At 35.9% G+C, this 21,470-nt stretch overlaps 1 protein-coding gene across 1 annotated transcript in view; it reads left to right on the top strand.

Annotated features, from left to right (window-relative positions):
- The window catches only part of LOC135701883 (ras-specific guanine nucleotide-releasing factor 2-like), a 304,050-nt gene that overhangs the window by 222,229 nt on the left and 60,351 nt on the right, over nucleotides 1-21,470 (top strand). Inside the window, exon 3 of the mRNA XM_065222828.1 lies at nucleotides 14,044-14,592. The gene's annotated coding sequence lies outside the window, so the exon portion shown is untranslated. The remainder of the gene's footprint in view (nucleotides 1-14,043; nucleotides 14,593-21,470) is intronic.

Here is a 21,470-nt window from a genome sequence, read left to right as displayed (position 1 = left end):
GAACCCTTAAGTTCTGAGTTTTGAAATGTCATACTTTTCGCTGAATCAAAAAAAAATAAAATTTAATTGCTTCATCTCTACTTCAACAAATAATTATCAAAAAAATTCCTAGAATTTTCCAAATATTCACATGGGACACCAATTGGGAGTTTCAATTTGTAACTTTGACTGCTATCTATATGGAACTGATATATCCGATTATAAAAAGTAAACGCAGCACAGTTTTGCACTATGTATTTTCAATCGAACTAATAAATTTTAATCCTGTACAGTGGATCAATATGAATTTATCTTCAACAATTCAGTACACCGAAAGTTCTTTAATCTGGTTTGTATGATAATTGATTGAACGCGTCATTTTTATTTTATTGGCTTTATTACGCTAGCTAGCCATCAAAAGAAGTCGTTGCATGACCCACCCTCATTGATAGGCCGTTGCTGCCAAGCCCACCGAAGTGTTTGTTCTGGTAGCCCCCTAGGTACCCCACCCGAATAGTAACAGTGTAGGGGCCGACAATCCATGTCTGACTCCATTTAGAAATTCAAAATGGCAGCTTCCAGTTACAAAAAAATGGGAAGTACTGTCAAATACCCCTTAATTTGGGTATTTTTGGAATCGGGGTGACGTGTAGGAGCTGGAATTCAATGCCTGACGCCATTTGAAAATCCAATATACTGACTTCCGATAACTTAAAAATCACAAGAATCACAACAAAATCTTTTTATTTAGATATATGGTTCGTTAAAAAAATGTTATTCAGGATTTTCTAAAGAGGGACATTAGCTGAATACTCCTAAAAAAGACTTCCTAGACAGAGGTTTAAGTGTCCTGGTTAAAAAAGCTAATAGTCGAAGTGATAAAAAACTGTTCGTTAGGAACAGGCATCAGTTGGGGCATTAGGAGCCATGCATTATGTCACGCAAAATTGAGGGAACATTCACACCCTTCCTCCTTCGTCACGCGTTTCTTACACCTAATGCATTCCCGAGCAAAGTCTGAGATCAAATTGAAATTTAAATTTGATGTTGTGATTTCGCTGATAATGATTGCTCAGGTTGCTGTCGTTTTGGTCGTTTTAACGGTTAAAATATCAAAATTGAGAGCAAAAAAATCTTCCTGTGACATCACATTGAAAACTATTTCTGCTATCAGTGAGAGCAAACTGAAAACACAATTTGATATCAGTTTTTCCTGTTGATAACAAAACAAGTATTCAATTTGATGTTATGCTAAGGCAATGAAAACAAACTCGCAAATACATATTTTTGAGTAGCAAATGTACAGCAAAATGAAAACAAAATTTGGTATCAAATTTGTCCATTGCGTAAACTGAAATCAAATTATGATTTCAGTTTGATGTTGATATCAAAACTTGATTTCAATTTGCTGTCATTTTGATGCTGGACTCGGGTTGCTTGCCATAGAATTGTGCACCCATAGAGCGTGAAAAAAAAATTATCGCCAAAGAATACATAAAATCCAAACAAGATTACTGAGTTTGTTTTTATACAACAGGTATGACTATATTCATGTTAATGTTAGAATTTACTTCCTAATGAAATCGAGTGAAATCTCGTACACGAATTGTGAGCGAGCAGAACCATGAAAAAGCGGATTTGATACACGTATCAAATCCGCTTTTTCATGGTTCTGCTCGCTCACAATTCGGTCCATTATTATTTTTTCGATGCTCAAAGATTGTTACAAAGTAATTTGAGTGCATTTTTATTGTGGAACAAGAAAACTAAAACTGTCACAGTAAGCTTCTTTCGACAACGTAACCGACCCAGACACTCGGCGACACGCTGTCTTATCGTTTCCATTAGTTTCTATCTCCAACGGCTCCCTCAGAATGGCGGCAAACTCGGTGTGAGCCATTTCACACTGTAAGCTCATGGAAGCATATAATTAGCAATCCTGTAAGCTGCAATATTTATTGAGCGAATATAATCCAGTCGTCGAATGCCAAGCTGGTTAGCAGTCCGCCATTGATGATAATTATATCAAGATTTCCACCTTTACAATTTATCTTTTTTGTTGCTAGAAACTCAAACATCCCTTGAATAGTGGAAACGCAAAGCAAATTTTCGTGATAAATGAACCTGCCTGGGATGATAATCATTTTAAGCTGACTGTCATCATTTATCTCGCCAACAGTTGCTTACATTTGGCGTGCTTTCGTTTTTTAGCTTTTACCTACTTCACTTGAAGGATCAAGGCGAACCAAGTTTTCCTCCGGTCCTTTTCCCGCCGGTCCAACGTGTTTTCTTTGAGATTGAGATTAACTTTAATTTCTGAGACTGTGCGGTAAAGTCAAATGATGGTGAAATTTTCTCTGGTGCCAGAGAACAAGTGGTAGACACTATACAGCTAGAAAAAAAATATGTAAATGTCTACGATGTTATGAGCATCTCGAGTAATATGACAACTTTACATTGACGTTAGATCATATTAGTTAGGTAATATATCATGAAATACACACATATAGTACGCAAATACCTACAACCTACAAGTAATCTGATGAGCAAGAGACTCAATTGGCTGAAATAATGTACATCTTAGCAACTTCGCCAGTGAATATTTTTACTGTGCATAGCATTGAGATTGAGATAGGGAGATCAAAGTTTTGCTGCGATGGTTTGAGCACGTTATGGTGAATTTAGTGGTGATAATGATTTTACGATTTGGGCGTCACAGAGTTTTGGGGAGTTCTCTGATGATGAATTATGGACGTGTTCTATCGTGGCTTTTTTCTGAGCTGAGCACCAATGCTACCAACGCCAGGGAGGCAGTCCCACACCTGGACCCTACCACCTATCGACTCATCAACTTATGAACCGGGGACCAACGACTTTAGTTGAGATGTTATTGCCTCCGAACATCCCGGCGGTGCTCACTGGGATTGAACCCAGGCCTGCTGGGTGAGAGATAATCAAGCTTACCACTACACCACCGGCGCCGCTGTTCTATCTTGGCTGAACATCTAATTGAACACCAAACTCCGTTGTGTTAGCCATGCGTAAAATCAAATAACTGTCAAGTTGATTCTTACGTAAAAGGTATCAGAAGTTGATGACATTTTTTAAAGTTAATGTATGCATAAATCTCCTCTAAACGTAATCGCTTCTGTCGTACTCGTTCGATTAGATAACGCAGTACAGCGTGCAATAATATGATCGTGCCAATCACACCTATACTAGTTCGAAAAATGTGCTTTGTACAAAATCGAATAGGTGAAAGCTAGTGAATAAAAGGGGAATAATTGACTGGTATTGTTTGGAATATAACTATAGGTAGCTAAGTTGGTTTGTCGGAAAATATTAAGAAAGACTCTTAAAGTTGACGAAAATCTACTGAAGTTCGCAAAATTTTCCTTCTCAGAACTCTTTTAGCATTTCCTGAATTTTCCAGATGTTCATAGAGTTGCCCTTAATATGCCTTGACTTTTTCTAAAGTTCTTGGAGTTCCCTAAACTTTCGAAAATTTCTCTAGATTTCGGAAGTTCTGGATGTTCTTTGGATTACCCTAAACCCCTTTCCTGAAGTTTTCAGTATTTCTCAAAATAATCCAAAATTTCACAATTTTCCAAAACTGTATGGAAGTGCCTTGATGTTCTTTGATCTTTCCGAAATTTTCCTGAAGTTCTTGGAAGTATGGTGCCCACGGAACTTCCTTTTACATCTGTTAACTTACCGTTAAGTCAACCAAAATGAGATCAACTGGAGTATTCAAATTAAATTACATAATGACAGCAAATTTTGATCTCTCTATGCTTCGGAATATGGATAGGCTAAAAGCCAACAAAAAGCGCCCATAGTACGATAATTTGTTTTCGCATGCTTTTACTGCTGAACGAGAATTGGAGAGAAGCCGGTGTCGGTTGTGTAGAGGTAAGCGTGACTGCTTTCTCTCCCCAATGGGTCTGGGTTCTATCCCAGCCGAGGTCGGTGGGATTTTTCGGAGGCATAAAAATCTCTGATCACGTCTTGCTTCGGAAGGGAAGTAAAGCCATTGGTACCGCCCCCTCCCCCCCCATTTCTATTTGAATGGGTACGACATCCTACGCAGGTGTGGAAGCTGCCTTCCTTGCACATTCGATTGCCGTTAATGGATGGCAATCGATGTCCGTCGGTGATTGGCACTAGAGAGAACTTACGAGAATCGAAGCAAGAGTGTGCGTCGTTCTACAAACCTACAATATTATAATAGCGAATTCGTTTATTATTCAGTTCCAACCTGGATCGGGTATCAGGATTGGGTCTGCTTGTTTTCTGACAAACGTCAGTTTGCTCGTTTGTTTTTAAAACCTAGCTCAGGTTGAGGTTTGCACTGACAAAAAGTTCGGTTTCGCACTGGGTTGGAACTGGTTCCAACCCCGATAATAAACGAATTTGCTATAAATAAAAAGCTTGGTGGTATAGTCGAATGCGTAACCGCATAAATGCGAACCATTACTTGACTAGCGGCGCACAGTGGGGCAGCGAAGCCATTCGTGTGGCCAAAACCTCTAGCTCCGTTGGTTTGCTTTCTACAGCAATACAATGTTCTACAAAGTTGCTCAATACTAAAAGCGCCATCTTTTGAAGGTTTCATATTAGTTCATTTTTACGCCACATAGGTGGCGCTCGAGTCTATCTTTTGAACGGAGCATCCTAGCCGAATGGTTTTTGAGGCAAAGTTGTGTAGTTTGAAGTGTTGAGAAATTTTGTCGGAAACATCAAAACTCTATGACTCATATTAAGCGAGATATCGGGCAATTAGGAAAACTAACCTCTAAAATTGCGTTTTTTCCATTTTTTCACCTCTATACGTTAAATGTATATGTTTTATACTCTGATAATTATCAAAATGGTTTGACTCATCCAATTAATACCCATTACTTTATATATCATGCTTTATTATAAAGTTATTAACATAAATGTCTCAAAAAAGTGATGCATAAAAATGTCAATTACTCAAAATATAGCAAAAAGTAGCAGCCAATTTTTTTACAGTGATTAGTGTAGACATTGCTGGGTAAAATAATGACCACAGCTCAACAGGCAACTGCAGGCATTTTCATATAACATCATTTGAATATTGCATATGGTAAATTCTTTCAAATTTGTTGAAATTTTGCTTTGTGTGTAGAACATGATAAAATGTTATTGATTAATGCAATAGATGCATGATTAGATTACTAGGAGACTTAAAACTTCTGGTTTATAATGTCCATCCTCCAACGTCCTCCATAGTGTCCTTTCGACTTGTTTTGCAACTGTATCGTTCTCGAAATTTTCTGAAGTCTTTATTTCTGGCTTCCTGGGCCTCCTCGCTTAACATACCAATTGCAAGCAATGAAATTTGGATTGCTTGCGATACGTGGATTAAAACCTTATGGACAGAGGCTGGCATTGGATACCATTTATAAAGGTTAACATACAGACGAGCAGTTTCTTCAGTAAAATTTCACAATGCTGCTATGTTGATCGAAAATCCGGAAGACAACGTATGAAGAATTGTATCGCATCGGTCAATTAGTTCTTCATTAATACCAGTAATTGCACTTGTTTGGGTTGCGTTAGTGAAGAATCTGCGTGCTTCTGTGCTTGTGTTTCTGATTGTTAACATCTTATCATGTTTTACACACAAAGCAAAATTTCAACAAATTTGAAAGAATTTACCATACACACTTAGAAATAACTAATCAATCGGAATCAATCTTTGACATAAAGTATGAAAAGTAAACACAAATTTCATGTAAAATTAAGGTCCCCGAGACTGAACTTGAACCTGATTGACTTGAATTTCTCGTCTATTATGACTCAATTTTATGTCAAATTTAACGCTCGTATATGTCAGTCTGAGAGCATTTAAAATTACATCAATTTTTCTAAGTGTGTATGCAATATTCAAATAATGTTATGTGAAAATGCCTGCAGTTGCCTGTTGAACTGTGATCGTTATTTTACCCAGCAAGGTCTACACTAATCACTGTAAAAAAATTGGCTGCTACTTTTTGCTAAATTTTGAGTAATTGACATTTTTATGCATCACTTTTTTGAGACATTTATGTTAATAACTTTATAATAAAGCATGATATATAAAGTAATGGGTATTTATTGGATGAGTCAAACCATTTTGATAATTATCAGAGTATAAAACATATACATTTGACGTATAGCGGTGAAAAAAAGGAAAAAACGCAATTTATAGGTTAGTTTTCCTAATTGCCCGATATCTCGCTTAATATGAGCCATAGAGTTTTGATGTATTGGACAAAATTTCTCAACACTTCAAATTACACAACTTTGCCTCAAAAACCATTCGGCTAGGATGCTCCGTTCAAAAGATAGACTCAAGCGCCACCTATGTGGCGTAAAAATGAACTAATATGAAACCTTCAAAAGATGGCGCTTTTAGTATTGAGCAACTTTGTAGAACATTGTATTGCTGTAGAAAGCAAACCAACGGCGCTAGAGGTTTTGGCCACACGAATGGCTTCGCTGCCCCACTGTGCGGCGCCGGTGGTGTATTGGTAAGCACCACAGCAGGCCTGGGTTCAATCCCAACCGGTGCAGCCGGGATGTTCTGAGGCATAACATCTCTGATCACGACTTCCAATCGGAGACGAGCCAGCCAACGGCTGAAAGTCTCCTTAATAAAGATATAAAAAAAAAAAAAATCACGACTTCCTTCTGAAGGGAAGTAAAGTCGTTGGTCCTCGGTTCATGAGTTAATGGGTCGATAGATAGGGTCTAGGTGTGGGAGCTGCCTCCCTGGCGTCGGTAGCATTGGTGCTCAGCACGGAAGACAAGATTGATGGAAAACAAATCAAGAAAAAAAAACCATTACTTGACCTTACCAAAAATGGTAAAAATTTGTTTATAATACCTGCTAACCGTGTAAATTCATTATTACCAATTCGCGATATATTCCACGTAAAGTTGACCGATAATACAAAACCATTAATGGATCTTACTGACTACCATAACCATTACCATTGAAGTTCTCGAACCACACGGACAGAAAATTGTTTGCATTGAACCAAAAAAATCTTTAATTGTATTTAAGCAAACAATTCCAGTTGAAATTATATTGCTTTTTGTTGTTTCAATAATACTTATTCATATAAATTCAAAATAGTATTCTTTTTGTTTTAATCAGCCACTTTTCAAATGCAACTATTGTAAAAATAACAATATTCTATTATTAAGCCAACAATAGTTAATTTTAATTTAGCATTTATTTGCTGTGTCCATTCTCTGGGCCATGAAAGCAAAAATAACTACCAACCATTCCTTCGTTTTCACCCGGACAAAAATGTAAACAATAAAAATACCTACGCGTATTTGTAAATTTCGGGAAATAAGTGCAAGATTTTCGAAAATCTTGAGACTTGAGTTAAGTAAGTATGCTGCAATTCGAGCTGCAGTTGATAAATATAATCAATATTTCTGTTTTTTTTTCCTTTATTTTTTTCCGTCGATCTTGTTTTCCGTACTGAGTACCAATGCTCCCGACGCCAGGAAGGCAGCTCCCACATCTGGACCCTACATATCGACCCATCAACTCATGAACCGGGGCTTTTATTTTATGCCTCAGAAATTCAATTACAATTTCTGCAATTTTGTTTCCAAATGAAAACGAAACATAAAAAAAATGCCATATTATTTTTACATCAATAAACACATTTTTATTTCTACTGCGTGAATTGTCAGACTTTATAAAATAAATATGATTGAATCAACAAGAAATCTCTTTTAAAAACAAACATATTTTTGTTGTTGACCCAGCTGCCAAATTTGACAGCTTACGTCAAAACCATGAAAGCTCTTGTAAATTCTAAAAGATTTTCTTTTTGATTTAACAATCCATGGGTTTTTAGAAACAAAAATACTGGATTGTTGAAACAATAATGATTTCTTTTTGCAGCCAAAACAAAATGAAATTCTTATTGATTTTACGTCAAATATTATTACTTTTAAAATATTTTTTTCTGCGTGCATAAGTAAGAAGGTTCTAATATAGTTCTCTTTCCGAAAATGTATGGAGAAAACATCTATTTTGAATTCTTAAACTCCACTTCCATAAAACCATAATACTTAAGGTTAAAACTTTATCACACAAACGTTCATATAAATTTCCATAAACGTTTCAGTTAAGCTTAGCAGATATTATAAATAATTTTTAACTATTTCCGGTAAGGTCAAGTTATGGTTCGCGTTTATGAACACGAAATAAAAAAGGCAAAACACCATTAAACCGTGCGAGGTCAACTTAAATCATTCGCTGCAGGATGATAGGAAATGCAACTAACATTGAATGTAATAGATTTTTGGTTTGCGTTCAGGGTTGCTTCCACTTACTTGCTATAAAAAATATTTTTCGGAATTATGCAATCAGTAGATGTTATAATGGTATATTGTTCTTTTAAGTAACAGGAAGAGGGTGTAAAGTATGTGTTTGACTCATAAAACCTGTCAATTTCGCTTTCAGAGCGTCACAATCAGCGATCTTATGATTCGCGAGCGTTCACTCTGAGTGAGCGCTCACGAGTCGTAAAATCGCTGATTGTGATACACTGAAAGCAATATTGACAGATTTTATGTGTCAAACATATACTTCATGACCTCTTCTTGTAACTTACAAGCACTAATTAGCATTATACTATTTAATGATTTCGTAATTCCGAAAAACATTTTTTTATAGCAAGTGAGTGGAAGCAACCCTGTTTGCGTGTAATAATTTTTCGTCATTTGCAATGCTGCTATTTCACCCCAGGCAGCGCAAAAAGCAGAAATCTTGCATCAAATCTTGCCCCGTCCGAGCCGGAGAACGAATCACAGATCTACGTGTTCACACTTCTTCAGTTGCACTTTAGAGAGGAAAAACGTCCACATTTTATTTACGAAATTAACCAAATTCACGTGTTTATTCGAATTCATATTTCATGCATGATTTATTCACTGTGTCGTTCGTTCAGTATCTATTATCTTCCTATTTCTGCTTCGTGTACGATTTCTATCTATCTAACTAACCGTGCTCATGTGCTATTCATTTGCAATGCTATTAACTGTCGACAGGGTTCGAGAGGCGTTCGTTTTGGACGTATCCTCAAAATGCCATGGACGTGTCCTAATTCCGCAGTCCAAGTTACATCGGTCTTAGACCGGCAAAAAAATCTTCCGTGGCGTCTTCTCTGGACGACATACTCCAATAAAAAAATGAACGGACTCACCAGTAGTTGAGTTTGGTTGTTGCCGCTGTTTATGCGCCGAACCAAGCGGTGGATAAAGACGATCGATGGTATAGTGGAACGATCGCATAGATGACCGTTGATGTTGGATGATCACGTGATTCCTCAGAAACCACCGGAGGACCTTCCGGCGGAGCGATGTGGCGACGTATCGACTCCCTTCCGGCGTCAGTAACGTGAGCCGGGGAAATTCCGTCCTAAGGGGGCTTTTGCCCGATTGCGCGCGAAAAGGTTTTGTCATTCGTTCGACTGAACTCCTGTAATCTGGAGGGTGCACGGTTAGCATCATATTGAGCACAACTACCTGTTGTTTTATCTTCCTCTTTTGCACAAAAAAAAACCTACTATTGAACGACTATTGGTAAAAGAGAACTAATTTAGCACAAATGTAACCACGTTGCTTTAATTTCTTACATTATTCTGATTTCACGACCTTGGTTAAAACGTACGCTTCCAATTGGTATACTGGTCTAAGACGAAATGTGTGAGCATTGTTACCTTCAGATTACCACCCGCATCACCCTCGGCTAAGTTCGGTAATGTAATAGTTATAGATGGTTGGTCGTTCTAGCTTATGAAACCCAACTCTAGCTATCCCAAGTAGCAATTCAGCAACCATTTGGCATCCACTCTAATTTATGATGGTTTTATAATGGCAATGAACAATCCATAAATACAGCATTTCAAAGTGTAAACCATTGCTGTTTAGTAATTCAGCTTTTCGCTATTTCAAAAACCTTTTATAGTCTGGCGAGAAATTCGGCGAATGTCTAGATTTATAAACTAATTTAAAGCAGTTCTCAATCCCTTCATAAAACTGTTCTGTAATTCAATCATAAACTTCATCAGCAAATGAATATTAATGTCTTGATCAAATACTCTATAAAAGTGCTCTATCATTATAAAAGCAACCATAGAATCATTTGGTTTTAAATGAGAGCAAAAGGCATATTTTAATGATTTTTAGTCTTTTAAAGTAATTGTGGATTTTATAACAATTACTCTGTTTACAGATTGAACTTAAAAGAAATGGATATGAGGAATTAAACCAAAATTTATGACAAGAAAATCTCGAAGGATAAACGAAGTAGAATGACAAATTCAAGTGATTCTAACGATCTAAGGGCAGTCGATTTCTGCAAAATTAACTTCTTTAGAATAATCAGCACGTCCGGCTGAACCGGTACCAATAGGTGACGATCGGAATTACTTGGATCAGTACTGACAACAAACTACCAAACTGCCAGTTAGCAGAGATTAGCTGATTTCCGATCCATGGTAGCGATTTTATTCGATCAAAAATTTCATTCAAGCTTACATTACTGCGTCGTTTGATGGTGCACTTCGGGAACCATCCGGAGAAAGGGAATCTTCTTCGCGATTTGCCTAACTTTATTTTGGTCAATTTCGCAATAAGCAAATATTTAAAATGCGAAAATCTTTAAAAAAAAATCTTGGCTAAGCTAAATGATCGATCTTAAGAATAATTTTGTTAATTAAATAAAAAAATAATTAGTAAAATCGAGGTTTTCCGAGGGCGGACTAATTTTTTTCGGTGTTATCATGTACATTTCACATGATATTTAATGTGGCACCTAAGTCCAGGCCACTTTATGAGAACTAATTAAATAATTTTGGTAATTCAACAGGATTTTTATACGATCAGTTTTTATTTTAATTATTTTGATAAGATTGGATGGTAATTATGAATTCTTTTCTATCTTGATTGATGCTTTTCTAGTGGATTCAGCAAGCAGCTAGGGAAAACGGCTCAAGAAAGGGTTTTATTGTTACCAAATAGCTTTTATTGTGGCTTAAATACAGTTTTCAAATGGTTATCAATGCGTTCGACATCTTTCAGAACCTTCTCCAGGGTGGGCCAACTAGACAGATTCTAGTCTTAATGAGGTTTTGGTGGATGCATCAATGGCAAAACAGCCTTGACCAGGGTTATATGAATGTTGTTTTATTGTAGCTTTGTAGTATTTAATAAAACTTAAAATGTTACTTGGAATCTCTATCCTTCCTCTCGCAATCAAGTTCCAACGTTAGAATTTGCATCTGCGTGACAAACGAGTAGTGGCGTTATTTTTAAAATGTAGGCGATTGTATCTGGATTGTAACAGTCATACATTAGATACTATTAAAAACTGACAGTAATTTTTATTTCATATCTTTATTAAGAAGACTTTTGACAATAATTGTATTCTGTCCTATTTACTGCTATTTGAATTCAAATTTAAATATATTAACAAAATATTTAAACTACTACTATTATATTTACAACGGTAACGTAGGTAGGTGAACGAAGGAAAAAAATCAATTATGAAATTCTGTTCAACTAAATTACCTAAAGTATTGAATAAATTTAACAATTTAATGTGAAGACTTTGATTTCAGTAGTGACAAAAGCTCCATCCGATTTCTCTGGAAGTCAACTTGTTCCAGATACTAAATCCAACTACTCCAGGAAATGTCATCCGACTTGTTCAGATTTTTTTTTCCAAATTTCCCCGATTTCTTCTGACTTCTTTAGGAGTTTCTTCTTAATACCTCAGAAAGTTTCTCCTCAGCAGTTCCATTTCAAAAGACGAATATCGGCGCCGGTGGTGTAGTGGTAAGCGTGATTACCTCTCACCCCAGCAGGCCTGGGTTCAATCCCAGTCGGCGCCGCCGGGATGTTCTGAGGCATAACATCTCTGATCACGCCTTCCTTCGGATGGGAAGTAAGGCCGTTGGTCCCCGGTTCATGAGTTGATGGGTCGATAGGTAGGGTCCAGGTGTGGGAGCTGCCTTCCTGGCACGTCGGTGTAGCATTGGTGCACAGCACGGAAAACAAGATCGACTGAAAAAACAAACCAAAAAAAAAGAAGAAAAAAAAGACGAATATTTTTTAAATTTTTTATCGACCTTCTACGATTATGCTGAAACTTTGCACAGTTGTTTGTTATTGTCCAACATGCCATTTTACATATTTGGTTCCCTAGTTTTATGTACGACTAACACTTGAAAAGGGCTTCTGCAAAAATGATACGCATCAATAGAAAAACATATATCTTGCGAACGATTTGTTTGATTGAGATGGTGTCTTCGAAGAAGTTGCGGACAAGTATTATGCCTTGCAAGAAAAAATATACACTGTAAAAAAATATATTCTTTTTTACAAAAAAAAAATTAAAATTATAAAAAAAATTAAAATTACTCAAATTGCATATATTTTTAAATTATTTTGTTTATATTTATTTTGTAGTAAAAATAAAGTTATACCTACTGACACTGTGGATTTGCTGGGCAAATCATAAACAAAAAAGTTATGAATTATTGAAAAAATAAGTATTTTCCAAAATACCACCTACAGTTGTCGAATATCTTTGAAATAGTGTTAATATTAAAACATATTAAATTTACAACAAAAAAGCTCGTCATTGAAAAAGAAATAAGCTATTCGAGTAATTTTAATTTTTTTTTTTTTTGATAAAATTGATTTTTTTTGTAAATAAAATTGTAGTTCTTTACAGTGTATATTTTTTTCTTGGAAGGCACAATACTTGTCCGCAATATCTTCAAAGACAAATCGTTCACGAGACATATATTTTTCTATTGATGCGTATCATTTTTGGATAAGCCCTTTTCAAGTGTTAGTCGTGTACAAAACTATGGAACCAAATATGTAAAATGGCATGTTGGGCAATAACAAACAACTGTGCAAAGTTTCATCATAATCGTAAAAGGTCGATCCGAAACGATTTGCAGTGCAGTGAAACTATTCCAAGCTTTCGCCTCCTACATTTCGAAGTGAGAACTATTAGAAGGAGGATAGTTTTCAAATTTTCCAAGTAAAACAGACGATTTTTGGGGCAAATCGGTCCATAAAGAAAAACTAATAATTTCCCGTGGAAACTTTTGCTTGAATCGTGTAAGAAAACGTGTTTGAAAACTATTATTATTATTTAGCTTTATTAAGGAGGCTTTCAGCCTTAGGCTGGTTCGCCTCCAATATGTTTGAAAACTAATTGTTTTTATTTCGGTATGTATCGGAGATGTTTTCATGGAAAATAATGCATAACAAGTTTGCAACCCACAGCGAGAGGTTACCTCCTGCGCAGTTGCATTTTTCTGAAAATTGTGAATATGTGCGATTTCCACTAAGATGAAAATGGAAATTAAGTGAATTTACTTAGGAAAGGTTGTATCATGCTGGTGGTAATGGAGAATTGGTTGTATAGGACGCCAATATTCAATAAATGTTCATTTTGGCCTTTTTCTAAGCAAACATATTGATACTCACAATTTTCGACGGAAAACGCAACGGAACTTGCTTTACTCAACACGCACCATACTATAAAATGGTGCTGGATGGTTTTCAAAGTGATAACAAGATGACGAATCATCTTTATTTTGAGTAATTGAGCAATTTACTTCTGTTTTATTTATCTATTTATTCTTCTAAAGATAAGCTTTTAGGCACTTTTTTAACATGAGCAGTTCGTTGGAGTTTTGATGATCTTATTATTTTTTGCACAGTAAACTCAGCTTGTCTTAACATAAAAGAAATAAAGTAGCATAAATTTTCGTCTAACAATCGTCAATCAATCATCGAATCAAACCAATCAGTATTCGACCAAACGCCATTCGGCCAAATGACACGGAACCATTATTTCGAATAAAGAGTCAATTAATGTAACCTAGGTTAAAACTGGCTATCATGAGTTTAACTGATTAAGTTTATTATAAGGTTATGTAGACAAGTTGCGATAAAAATACACAGTTTTAAACTCGTTTTTTTTTCTCTCCCTTTTTTCAGGATCCACTCAATTATAACTTCTGCCTAGCAACTATAGCGAATCGACCAGCAGGACCAAAATGCTATGTTAAAGTGTTCTGATCACAAACAGCAAAAAAGAAAAAAAAAAAACGGAACTGACGCCTGACTCATCAAGGTACTCTTCGACAGCAATGAGAAGTAAAAAAATCTCTTCCTCAAAAGACAAAGAACAGGAAAAAGCGTGTTCCACATCGCACTATGGCTTTCGCTAGATGCTACAACGTTAGACCACGAGGATGCACCGTGTAGGTAGAAGTGTGAAGAACCCCCGCCGACCGACGGGATACCCGATGGTAACATAAATCAATGCAATCAAAGTTCGTTCGTCGTCTGATGATGATGCTGATGCCCGAGATAATTACCTTTACAAAGTTCAATCAGGACTTTATTGCTCTGCGTCGATGTGAAAAGCCGATGAAGTGAACGGTTTTTTCCCCTGTGAAGTTTCAAAGAGACTACTTTAACGGTCAGGATGAATAAAAGGGACACCGTGGATCGGGTAGCAGTTCTTTGATAGATGTGACACAGGTGAGTTACGTATTTTACAATGTTATGTAGGTATTAGATAAAAAAATCGAGATGATTTTTCCTTAGCGTTTCATGTTCAATATTAAATTCAAATTGAAAAGATTCATATCGCACGGCTGATGCCAAATGTCGTAAAACAATCACAAATAGTCGGTGGAGCCCAGTGGTCAACATGCTCTGATCCGATCACCCACGTAAAACATAACCACACCGTGGTAGATTCTTTCCCATAAAAGAAAGAAGGCCGGCGCCGTCTCCGTCGTAAATTTTTATCACATAATCCATGATCCTATCAGCGCCGTAGTGTACTGAATTTTTGTTTTAGGTGACTGATTGATGATGTGAAAACAAAATCGCTTAAAGAAAGTGTCATTTCGGTTGAATCTCGTGAATTATACTTCAACCGTGCAAATCAGAAATTAAATCTATTATCTGGCGGTTTTCTGACCATACTGAATTCTTTAAGATCAATTCCTGAGTACATGTATGGCGTACAAAGTAGTGTTTTTGTTGAGTTGTGCTGTGAAAATAAATTAATAATTTCGTGTGAAATAGTGGCGTGTGCCGCGAAAGGATTATTCCAACGCGTGCCCGTGGTGTTTTTCTAACAGGATAAGTAGAGGAAAGGTTGCCTAGCAACTAGTTTTTGTTTAATTTTGTATTTTCCCCCCGGCGCGCTATTGATTTGTATAGTGAGCTGTGGCGGTAAAATTTTATTTTGTGTTCTCCTCCCCTGTATATGTCTGCTGCTAACAGTGTTAGCGTTTAATTTGGTAGAATGGATGTGTGTAATGTATGCGAGCAGTCAATTGCTATGAGTGGGCTCCCAGTTACGTGTGTAGGTCCGTGCAATGGAACGTTCCATTTCGCTTGTGCGGCACTCACTAAGACTGCGGCCAGGCTTATAGCAGATAATGCAAATATTCTGTTCAAGTGTGATAGTTGTCTATCAGATCAGAGTTGTGACGAGCAGAATGATCTGATCTCGCGCGTCAAAAGGATATAGGAAGAGGTGAAGAAGGTTTTTCAACTCTCGGACTCGATCACTGGCATGCGAGATCACATTGCTGCTCAGGTGGACATCGCGGTTAAAAGCGGGATGGCAGATATTAGAATATATGTAAATGGTCTTGAAAATTTGATTTGTGAGAAATTGGATAATATGAAAAGTTCATTTTTTAAAATTGATGCGGAAAACCAATTAGCTGTAAAGAATGATCCGTGCAGTTCATCTAGGACGATTCAGTCGGAATCGGACAAAAATACCAGACGCAAAAAACGTAAATTAGTAATTAGTAATAGTGATCATGATGATGATGTTGTTTTTCAAGAAAATGCGAGTTTTGCGGATGTTGTAAAAAGACATAGTCGTATTAGTCAAAGTAAAACTAATAGTAACAGTAATAGTAAAAGTAACAAACCAGAAAATCGTAAGACTCGTCCAGTCATTGTGATTAAACCGAAAGAGTCCAAACAACCTTGCGAAGATACTCGTAAGTTTTTAAAAACTCAGTTGGATCCAAAAACACACAAAATCAGTAATTTTAGGAATGGTAAAGATGGCTCCATTATTGTTGAGTGTGCAACAGGAGCAAACGTAAGTGATGTGAAAAATGGTATTGAAAGCAATCTGGGTGAAAAATATAGTGCTGTTGTTCCCACTTCGGTGCCAAGATTGAAAATAGTGGGCATGAGCGATCAGTTTTCCTCCGATGTCTTTATTGACTACTTAAAAAGTCAAAATGAAGACATCGCTATTAATGATGTAAAAGTAGTGAACATGTTTGAAAATCCACGCTTCACTTATAACAAGTTTAGTGTTGTAATTGAAGTCGATGTCGATACTTATAAATGTTTGTTATGTGCGAAAAAAGTAAATGTAGGGTTTGATCGGTGCTCGATAGTTCCCGCGATTAATGTGTTGAGATGCTTCAAATGTGGAGAATTTGGGCACAAGAGCATGGATTGCAAAAATTGTGATAGATGCTCTAGGTGCAGCCAACAACACAAAACGTCGGAGTGTACGTCAACTGTATTGAAATGTATTAATTGTTTGAAAATGAATAAAGAACGAAAAATGAACTTGGACGTCAACCATGCCGCATTTAGCTCGGAATGTTTGCTCTATAAAAGACTTTTTGATCAGAAGAAAAGCAGCTTGCGTTTCAATAAATAGCAGCCAAGTTCCAGGAATGTGAATCAATTCGATTTTTTATATTTGAATATTGCGGGGTTGTCAACAAACTACGTAGCATTACGTCAGATTGTTGAGGAAAAACGTCCTCTTTTAGTTTTCTTGTCTGAAACTCATATTGTAGAAACTGAAGCTTTTGATCAGTATAGTATTCCGGGGTATATTGTTGCTGCTTGTTTATCACATTCTAGACACACTGGCGGTGTTGCTATTTATGTCAAAGAATCAGTTCAATTCAACCTTCGTACCAACGAAGTTATTGATGGCAACTGGTTCTTGGGCATTACAGTTGTACGTGGCATGAAGATGGGTAATTATGGTGTTTTGTATCATTCTCCCAGTTCTAGTGACCAGCGTTTTGTTGAAGTTTTAGAGAACTGGCTCGAGACATTCCTTGATTCTAGTAAATTAAATATATTGGCTGGTGATTTTAATATTAATTGGCGCGATAACCATAATTCGAATCATTTGAAGCGTTTAGCTGAGTTTTTTTAAGTTAAAGCAAACGGTAAATGAATATACGCGTATTTCCAGGCACAGTAGAACTTTAATTGACCACGTTTATTCCAATTTTGATTCCATTTGTTCAGTTACGGATACTGATTTGAAAATAACCGATCATGAGACTTTAGTGATTAATGTCTTAGACCATGTTAACGATAACGATAATTTTGTAAAATTGAAGTGCTGGAGGAAATATTCGAAGCAAGCTGTTTCAAATCTTGTTGAGAGAAGCCTGGATTTTCCATTCGCGGCCGGTAACTTAGATGAATCTACAGCTGTTCTTAATAACGCTTTGAAAACGTGTACCAATCAACTAGTTGAGCAAAAGTTTGTTTCTTTGAAAAACTCGAACAGCTGGTACAATTTGGATCTTTTGCGTCTTAAACGGAAAAGGGACAAATGGTACAAAAAGTTTTGTAGATCTAATAATGACAATCATTGGACTAGGTACACAATCGCGCGTAATAAGTATTCACAATCGATAAAGAAAACTCGTTGTGAATATGTTCAAAGGAAGATTGATCAGCATCAAAACAACAGCAAAGAGTTATGGAAAATTTTGAAATCTTTATTAAAACCTAGTAATTGCAAACCGCGGTCCATAACTTTTAATGGCACATTAGAACAGTCAGAACAAGTAATTGCATCTAAGTTTAATGATTATTTCGTAGACAGTGTTTCATTGATTAATCAATCTATTGAATTGGTCGATGAACCTGACGAAATAAAACAGCCAGTTAATAGTAGTTGCAGATTTGAAGTTTTTCACCCAATTACATTAGATGAACTTAGAATTATTTGTTTTTCATTAGGAAAATCGGCTGGAGTAGATAATGTTAATGCTAGAGTTATTCAAGATTGCTTTCATGTCATTGGCCACATCTTTCTGGACCTTATTAATGAATCATTGCAGAATGGACATGTGCCACAAATTTGGAAGGAATCCTTAGTGATTCCTATTCAAAAAGTTGCTGGAACGATTAAAGCCGAAGAGTTTCGTCCCATCAACATGTTGCACACATTAGAGAAAATCTTAGAACTTGTTGTTAAAGGCCAGCTGTTGGAGTATTTGAATAGCAACTCTTTGTTGATACCAGAACAATCGGGATATCGGGAAGGTCATTCTTGTGAAACTGCATTGAATTTGGTGTTAGCAAAGTGGAAAGACAACTTGGAGCGTAAAGATACGATTGTTGCTGTTTTTTTGGATCTGAAACGCGCTTTTGAAACAATTTCTAGGCCCTTACTGTTAAGTACAATCAAGCGCTTTGGAATTACGAGTACTGCATATAAATGGTTTGAAAGCTATTTGTCTGACAGAACTCAACGGACTGTTTTTAGTGATTCTGTTTCCAGTCCCGTGGGGAACAACCTTGGAGTGCCCCAGGGAAGTGTATTAGGGCCCCTTTTATTTATTATGTATATTAATGACTTGCGACGTGTTTTACGGTTTTGCGACATTAACCTTTTTGCAGATGATACTGTGTTATTCATTGCAGCTAAGGATTTAGAAGTTGCCGTCTCACACTTGAATGAAGATTTGCAGTATCTAAGTAGATGGTTGAAGTGTAAGCAGTTAAAATTGAATACAAGTAAAACTAAATTTATGGTAATTTCGCGGAATCGATTAAATGAGAACGTCTCTGTTGTAATTGATGATGAGACTATTGATCGCGTTCAGGAGATTAAATATCTTGGCGTGATTATTGATGACAAACTTAAGTTCAACTCTCACATTGACAATGTCATCAAGAAAATTGCCAAGAAGTATGGAATTCTATGTCGATTGAAAAACGATTTAACTATTGCCAGTAAAATACAGCTATACAAATCAATCATCTCTCCTCATCTAGACTTTTGCCCATCCATTTTATTTCTGTCCAATGCAACACAAATATCGAGATTACAGCGCTTGCAGAATAAAATAATGCGTTTGATTTTGAGATGTAATAGATTCACTTCCTCAACTTTGATGCTAGACGCCTTACAATGGTTGTCGGTGAAGCAAAGAATTGTATATTTGACTATGGTGTTCATTTTTAAAGTAGTTAACGGTTTGCTGCCTCGATATTTGTGTGATCGAATTGAAAGAGGAAGTGACTATCATAGATATAATACTAGAAACGCGGATGAAATAAGAACACCACATTTCTTGACTTGTGCTTCACAGAATTCATTATTTTTTAAAGGAATAAATGTTTTCAATTCGATGCCTAGACACATTAAACGTTCAACAACATTAGCAGAATTTAAGAGACATTGCATTTCACACGTTAAAACTGTCTTTTGAACGGTTATCCAGTGATTTTTTTTTTATGAATTGACAAATTATGTATCTTGACGAAGTTATTTTTAACGGATTACTTTTTATGGATAGCTGTTATAACGACTTTTTAATAATTATTGTAGCACTGCAAAAACTATTTTGTTCGCCACGATGGTGATGATGGATTTTTGATATATGATTTAATAGTAGTAGTAAAAAAAAAATAGTAGTCTACAAAGGTTTGAGCCTCGCGCGCGTATTACGGATATAGAGGACTGAATTTAACATTTGATAAAAAAAAAAATGCAATTTTGAAGCTTATTTGGAAGATACCTTGAGTTAGTAGTAAGTTTTCTGGCAAATGTTGAGGGTTCGTGAGCATTCCTGACATTGCTGAAAATTATGATAGCATCAGATTGCGGGGTTACTAGTGTAATAGGATGCTTTGTTGATTGTTCATTAACTCTTGAGTGCTTGTAATACTTATGAATATTTTAGGTGGACAAAAAGGCGAACTAAGAGGTGGACGCCTGAGCTTTTCAACATTTATATCGCTGTGAAGCAACTGTAAACTCTAGAGGGAATTTATATCTGTAACTGAAACCAGTTCGATTTTGTTTGCCAACCTGGTTAAAATGTCATATTTAATTATCTTAAAGATAAATCGTCCAGCTCAAACCTGTGTAGGGGTAAGAGGTGGGACCATCATCATCATCATCATGTGTTATTTGGATTAGTAAAATGCAAAGCTGTGCAGAATGCAGCATCCCGATAGGATTTTAAATTAAAATGTAACAGGCGTTTTTTTCTGTAAGATTACGGTAAAGGTATTGAACTGCTACAGACTGTTCATATTTTAGTGAAAAATACGCTTTACACGCAGAAAAAAATATTTTAAAAGTAATAATATTTGACGTAAAATCAATAAGAATTTCATTTTGTTTTGGCTGCAAAAAGAAATCATTATTGTTTCAACAATCCAGTATTTTTGTTTCTAAAAACCCATGGATTGTTAAATCAAAAAGAAAATCTTTTAGAATTTACAAGAGCTTTCATGGTTTTGACGTAAGCTGTCAAATTTGGCAGCTGGGTCAACAACAAAAATATGTTTGTTTTTAAAAGAGATTTCTTGTTGATTCAATCATATTTATTTTATAAAGTCTGACAATTCACGCAGTAGAAATAAAAATGTGTTTATTGATGTAAAAATAATATGGCATTTTTTTTATGTTTCGTTTTCATTTGGAAACAAAATTGCAGAAATTGTAATTGAATTTCTGAGGCATAAAATAAAAGCCCCGGTTCATGAGTTGATGGGTCGATATGTAGGGTCCAGATGTGGGAGCTGCCTTCCTGGCGTCGGGAGCATTGGTACTCAGTACGGAAAACAAGATCGACGGAAAAAAATAAAGGAAAAAAAAACAGAAATATTGATTATATTTATCAACTGCAGCTCGAATTGCAGCATACTTACTTAACTCAAGTCTCAAGATTTTCGAAAATCTTGCACTTATTTCCCGAAATTTACAAATACGCGTAGGTATTTTTATTGTTTACATTTTTGTCCGGGTGAAAACGAAGGAATGGTTGGTAGTTATTTTTGCTTTCATGGCCCAGAGAATGGACACAGCAAATAAATGCTAAATTAAAATTAACTATTGTTGGCTTAATAATAGAATATTGTTATTTTTACAATAGTTGCATTTGAAAAGTGGCTGATTAAAACAAAAAGAATACTATTTTGAATTTATATGAATAAGTATTATTGAAACAACAAAAAGCAATATAATTTCAACTGGAATTGTTTGCTTAAATACAATTAAAGATTTTTTTGGTTCAATGCAAACAATTTTCTGTCCGTGTAGTTCAAAGGCGTCATGCAAATTTTAAATCGTGGTCGAATGAGGTTTGAAA

The sequence above is a fragment of the Ochlerotatus camptorhynchus genome, unplaced genomic scaffold (genome assembly GCF_037179485.1).
Source record: "Ochlerotatus camptorhynchus isolate MF236.1 unplaced genomic scaffold, CSIRO-AGI_Acam_v1.1 ptg000178l, whole genome shotgun sequence".
Classification (NCBI taxonomy): domain Eukaryota; kingdom Metazoa; phylum Arthropoda; class Insecta; order Diptera; family Culicidae; genus Ochlerotatus; species Ochlerotatus camptorhynchus.
Note: the sequence above shows the minus strand (reverse complement) of the source record. Positions and strands in the feature narration are given on the sequence as shown.